Source organism: Chinchilla lanigera, unplaced genomic scaffold (assembly GCF_000276665.1).
Source record: "Chinchilla lanigera isolate Chin_1 unplaced genomic scaffold, ChiLan1.0 scaffold00010, whole genome shotgun sequence".
In the NCBI taxonomy this organism is placed as follows: domain Eukaryota; kingdom Metazoa; phylum Chordata; class Mammalia; order Rodentia; family Chinchillidae; genus Chinchilla; species Chinchilla lanigera.
The window spans coordinates 35,594,723-35,601,124 of NW_004955411.1; positions in this window are offsets into that span (position 1 = coordinate 35,594,723).

Genomic DNA, 6,402 nt, shown 5'->3' on the forward strand with positions numbered 1-6,402 from the left:
GGCCAGCCTCAACTGCATAGCAAGACCCTGTCTCAAAAAGACAAAAAGAAAAAAAGAAAAAGTTCTGGGAATTGGTTGTACAACATGAATGTACATTTTCTTTTTTTTTTGGTACCAGGACTTGAACTCACAACCTTGTGCTTGCAAGGCAGGTGTTGTGCTGCTGAGCTATATCCCTGACCTTAACGTGAATATACTTAACAAAATTATCTAAGATAATACACTTTGGGGTGTTTTTATTTGTTTTTGCTTTTTTTTTTTTTTTTGAGACAGGGTCTTGCTGTGTAGCTCAGGTTGGCCTTGAACCCATGGTGACTCCTATCTCAGTCTCCTAAATGCTGGGATTACAGGTGGCTGCCACGATGTCTGGCTGTTATATTTTAAAAAGAATTTAAAGCTAGGTATGGTGGTACACACCTGTAATCTCAGCGCTGTGAGAGGCTGAGGCAGGATGATTGCAACTTGAAATCCAGCATGGGTAACCTAGCCATTTATGAAACCCTGCCTCAAAATGAAAAATAATAGAAAAATACTGGAGATATAGTGGGAAGGCTAGTACTGAGAGAGGATAAAAAAGGTTGAGCTAAAGTTTAAATTAATAAATAGAAATAGGCAGCTGGGCATGGTGGTGCTTGCCTGTAATCCCAGCGTCCCGGAGGGAAGGCTGAGGCAGGAGGATCATTGCCAGTTTGAGATCAGCCTGGGCTAAGAAATGAGCTCAAGGCCAGCCTGAACTGCATAGTGAGTCCCTGTCTCAAAAAGATAGAAAGAAAAAAAGAAAGAAAGAAAGAAAGAAAGAAAGAAAGAAAGAAAGAAAGAAAGGTAAAAAGAAAGAAAGAAAGAAAAGAGAAAGAGGCACCCTGCCAAGCCAATTTCTGTCCAGTGTACTCTGGAACTGCATCAGCTTTTCACGTCTGGGGAAAGATCTCTCCTGGCCACCGCAAGTTCTGGACTATCTGAGGACCTACACGGACAGGCAAGAACACCACAGGAGCTCAGGATCAGCAATAGGGCTGGACTCAAGCTGGCCGGAAAAGAAACATGGAGCCGGACAGATTCCATGCACAGTAGAGGCTGGTTAGCTAAGGCATGGCCGGGCTGCAGCAGATGCCAGGCTCTTGGGCCATGAGGGTGTGTGTCACTGGTCTGCCATCAACCACCTCATTTGGTCATGGCTTCTGCTTACTCATAATCTCAGCTTACTCATAATCTTTCTATAGCCAACATTCCGCTTCTGTTCCCACAATCAGCCTGTTCTCTCTGTAGATCCCCTTTTTTTTTTACTTTTTTGGTCTTTTTGAGACGGGGTTTCACCATGTGGTTCAATGTGGCCTTTAACTCACTTTGTAGCCCAGGCCGGCCTTGAACTCAAAGCAATTCTCCTGCCTCAGCCTCCTGAGTGCTGGGATTACAGGCGTGCACCACCACACTCAGATCAAATTCTTGAAAGGAAACAAAGAACATCTGCTTGGTTTATGCAGTTCAGTTTTCAAACTGAAATGTGTAATCGGAATCACCTGAGATCTTCACCCACACATTGTTGGGCCCTTCCCCTGGTTCCTAATGCAGCAGCCTTGAGGAAGGCCTGAGAATTTGCTTATTGTTTTGTTTGTGTGTTTGTTTTGAGACAGGGTCTCACTGCGCAGTACAAGCAGGCTTCAAGCTCACAGCCCTGCTTCGGCCTCCTGAGCAGGGATCCCGGCGGGCATGTGTCCCTTGCCCCCTGAGGATTTACGTTTCTCCCTGTATTGCTGACTGCAGGATGGGAATCGCACTGAGAGGCACTGGCCGGCTGAGTCACCCGTATCTGTTTGGACAGAGTACCCGGGGCAAGCTCCCTCATGCTGCCAAAACCGCACTTCTGACCCGACTCTCAGGCGCACAGTGGGAGTTGGCGTTTTTGCAACTTCCTTCTCTTGTTGGCCTCCTCTTTTGGGCAGGAACCCAAGTCTTATTACTTTTGCAACTGGAATGTCTCCGACACCTCCTCGTCTTTGCCTTAGTCACTGCTGCGGACAAGAGTGCTGTGAAAACACCTTTCATCGCGCCCAGGAGGACAATGAGAACATTTCTCACTCCTGAGGCCCCGGGAAGGTGCCTGACAGCCGACACGCAAGATGCCCAAACACAGGCTTTCCCAGGAACACAAGCACGCTCTGTGCTCTGCGGCCGCGCACAAGCGAGGGTGGAGTTAGCGGCACCCAGCCAGGCCCGCAGCGGAGCCCTCGCTCCCTACACCCAGGCATCGCCAGGAAAGCTGCCCGTTCCGAGCCCCTGTGCACGGCTGCTGATCCCTTTGCCCCGGTAGCCCTCGGACGCTTTCCCGCTGTCTGCGGCCTCCTCTGGGTTATCACATTCACCCGTGTCTTTGGAATGCCTCAAAGCATTCTGGTTTTAAGTCAGTGACAGTTACATGTTTTTCCACATTGATTTTTTTTTTTAAACCATGATCTCCAACCCTTTCCTTTGAGAAACCCAGGTCTCTGAAACCTGGAAGGGTCAGATTCTGGGAAAGAGCTTTGCCTTTTTGCAATGTTTAAATACAGATGATTGTGCAACCAGGTGTGGTAGTGCACGCCTGTAATCCAAGCACTCTGGAAGGCTGAAGCAGGAGGATTGCAAATTTGAGCCCAGCCCCGGCAATTTAGTGATTTAGTGAGACCCTGTCTCAAAACACAGAATAAAAAAGGGGAACGGATATAGCTCAGAGAGAAGGGGCAGGGTTCAGTCTCCAGCACTGTAAAAAAGAAAGAAAAGAAAGCCTGCCATCAGAACTTCTCAGTTCTCTTGAGTTCCGTGGTTATGTTTCAACCATGGGCAGCACGTAGCTCTACCCAGCTGAACATACAGAAGTTTAGATCTGGGCCCAAAGCCAACCTTGACATTAATCTCTTCGTGCTAGTTTTTCTTCATTTCTTAAAACAACATAACTTTTATTTATTTATTTATTTTTAGTACGAGGAATCAAACTCACACCAGACATGGTGGTACATGCCTGTAATCCCAGCACTCGGGAGGCTGAGGCAGGAGGATTGTTACAGGTTCAAAGCCAGCATAGGCTACAAAGTGAGCTCAAGGTCAGCCTGAACTGCATAGAGAGAGCCTGTCTCAAAAAAAAAAGAAAAGAAAAAAGGAATCAAACTCAAGACCTTGTACTTGCCAGGCAGACGCTATGCCGCCAAGTTATCTCCCAGCCCCATAACTTATTTCTTAAATTCTTATTTAAGAATTTATTAACATGTTCTTATTTCTTAAAACAACATAAACAAAACCATTCGCCCATCATCTAGGCTCTTTCTCTGCTTCTTCTTTTTCTTTTATTTTTTATCTCTGAGGCTCTTAATCATTGTCATTTGGATCTGTTCCCCTTCCTGGAGTCCTTCCTCCTCTCTACTTCATTCTTCTCCATTGAAGAAGAAGCCAAGTAAGTCCTAAAGGGTCAGTGACCTCACAGGGCCACTGGCACCCCTCACTTGCCCAGCTCTGAATGTCGTCGAGCTGTTCCAAGCTGGACTTACTTGTGCTCACACATGCTGAACCGGAACTACTCAGGAAAGATTAGTATTGCCTGTGCACAGGGTGGTGCACGATCTGTGAAGTGTTCCATAGATCTGTGTTTCTTTGCCATGTATTGTTTTTTTATTTGTTTTTTTTTTTTTTGAGTCAGGATTTTGCTGTGTATTTCAGACTGGCCTTGAGTTCACTGCGTAGCCCAGGCTGGTCTCCAGCTTGTGGCGATCCTCCTGCCTCAGCCTCCCAAGTGCTGGGATTACAGGCCTGCGCCACCACACCCAGCCCGTATATTGTTAAAGAGCAAAACAAAAGATGTTGTGTAATAGGAGACAGATCCTCTGCAACTGGGGAAGTAGAGCTAGAGGGAGGAGGGAGGGAGGGCAAGGGGAAGTAGAAATAATTGAGATGTGTCATGCGCATGTGCCACAGCCCGGGGGTCACTGCCATCATTGTGAATGGCACGCACGTGCAAGCAGGCAGAAAAGATTCCTTTGCAGCAGTTTTTCTCAAACTCCCCCACAGAGGTGCCTCCGACGCCGAGAACCTAGGGTGGGGTGAGCGCACCCTTAGCAAATGTAGTTCTCAGCCGCTCTCAGATCTCTCTCTTCCCCGCTTAGAGGAATTTCTCGGTAACCTCTGGCATCTCCGACAGTTGTGCAGATTTTTCAGTCTCCTCTGTTTCTGTCATCACACAAATGCAAGCTTCAGTCCCTTCCAGTGAGCTAAACTGCTGCACTGGGGGCACCTTCTGTGTTTATCAGTCGCTTGACCGACGGTGCCTGTGCCTGGTCTGAGGAGCCCCTCGGGCCCCACCCCGCCCCTCTGCACTTCACTGCACCTCGGCCTGAGGTGCGGCTCCGGCAGCTTCCAGGGCTGCCGCACTGCCTGCAAAGTCTGAGCTGCTTTCTTTTAGAATTCAAAAAAATGATCGCTCATCTTTTTTTTGTTGTTGTTGTTATTATACTGGGGCTTGAACCCAGGGCCTGTGCAGTGAGTCACACCCCGAGCCCTTTTATTATTATTTTATTATTATTTCTTATTTTGAGACAGGATCTTGCTAAATTGCCTGAGTAGGACTGAAGGTGGCCAGCCTCCTGCTCAGCCTGTCAGTCAGTCTTACTCCTAATGCTGTCACTTTCCAGCAAACCGGGCTACGCAGTATGCTCTCAGGGCATTACTGAATCTAGCTATTGGCAAGCAGTGTCTACTTCACTGTCCTCCAGCACTGCGGTTGTCAAAGCGTGCTCGCCAGACCAAGCTCAGCTTCCCTAGGAAATTGTTAGAAATGCACAGCTTCTGACTCACCCTACACCAGGCCAGCAGCATTACAAGCTCTGAGACACTACGAGCCCTTGAGGGGACTCTGATGCAGTTGAAGCAGGAGAAGCACAGGTCTTGCCTTTAGTTTTCAGATCTAAAACAAAATAAGGTACAGGTTTTTAAACCTGTTGTCCTTGAATGGAAAAATCAATTTTACGTAAGTGTAACATGTTCTTTTTTGGGGGTCTTTTTGAGGCAGGGTCTTGCTATGCAATTCAGGCTCTCCTTGTGCATGGTGGTGCATGCCTGTAATCCCAGCACAGCAATCCTCCTGCCTCAGCCTCCCAAATGCTGGGATTACAGGTGTGCGCCACCACGCCCAACTAAAATTTTCATTTTTTAAAAGAAAATGTCGATACTGAAACATCTTTTGCTAAAATTCTGCTACTCAGTATATTTTCATATGCTTTTCTTAATTTGGATAGCATGTTGTAAAGAACAAGATTAAATAATTTTAACTCGTTTGTCTCCCCCTAGTGGCAGAATTTTAAATAGTAAACCACTTACGTCTCTCAGAAATGTCTAAATTCTTCTTGATCCCTCTTAAGAATGACAAACCCAGGCGTGGTGGCGCACGCCTCCAGCACTTAGGAGGTTGAGGCAGGAGCATCACTGTGAGTTTGAGATCAGCCTGGGCTACACAATGAGTTCAAAGCCAACCTGAGCTACCCAGCAAGACCCTGTCTCAAAAAAGAAAAGAAAAGAAAAGAAAAGAAGAAAAGAAAAGAAAAGAAAAGAAAAGAAAAAAAGAAAAGAAAATGACAGTTAAAATTAAGTATCCCTCCTCTCCAGATTACAGCTTTTCCTCTCCTGACTCCAAGAGTGCTGCATAAACCCATGTGATTTGTCTCTTACACAGTTTTTAATAATTGATTTGTAAAGTTTTTCATTCTGATATCCTTAACTTCTTAGCAATACAAATTCATTGCTTAACACATTTTCAAATGATTTTTCTTCCCTTCCAGGATTGCAGCAACACCCAGGGATTTGTCCTTTACTTGCGCTTGCATCTCTCTCGAAATACCCCATGTGGGCTGGGGATGTAGCTCAGTGACACAGCACCTGCCTGGCTAGCGCAAGGTCCTGAGTTCAATTGCCGGTACCAAAAACAACAACGAAGAAAAGAAATGCCTGAAGAACCACACAGGGTACGGGGCATGTCCCACCACCAAATCTGCTTTCAGGGAGCCCTGTGTGCCCTCCGACTCCTGGGTCACAGCAGAGAGGGGAGGCCAGCTCCTTGACTCGTAATACACCAGCCTGTTGAAAGTCTGAATTTTTAAAAGACTTTATTGGTTTGCCCCGATGATTTACAGAGACACCCGTATCCTGTATCCCTTCTGAGATGTTATTGAGGCTGTTTGTAACCCATTAGTGGGGGTGTTCAACACTCCAGAGCTGACACTACTTGGAAGACTACGCCTTCTCCTGTTTTTTGTTTTATTTTGTTTTTTTTCGTACTGGGACCCAAACTGAAGGTTTTTCCTCTGACCTACACTCCTTCCCCTTTTACCTCCAAAGGGACTACAGTGTGGGCACCACGCCTGGCTGGGATTTGATTTGATTTAA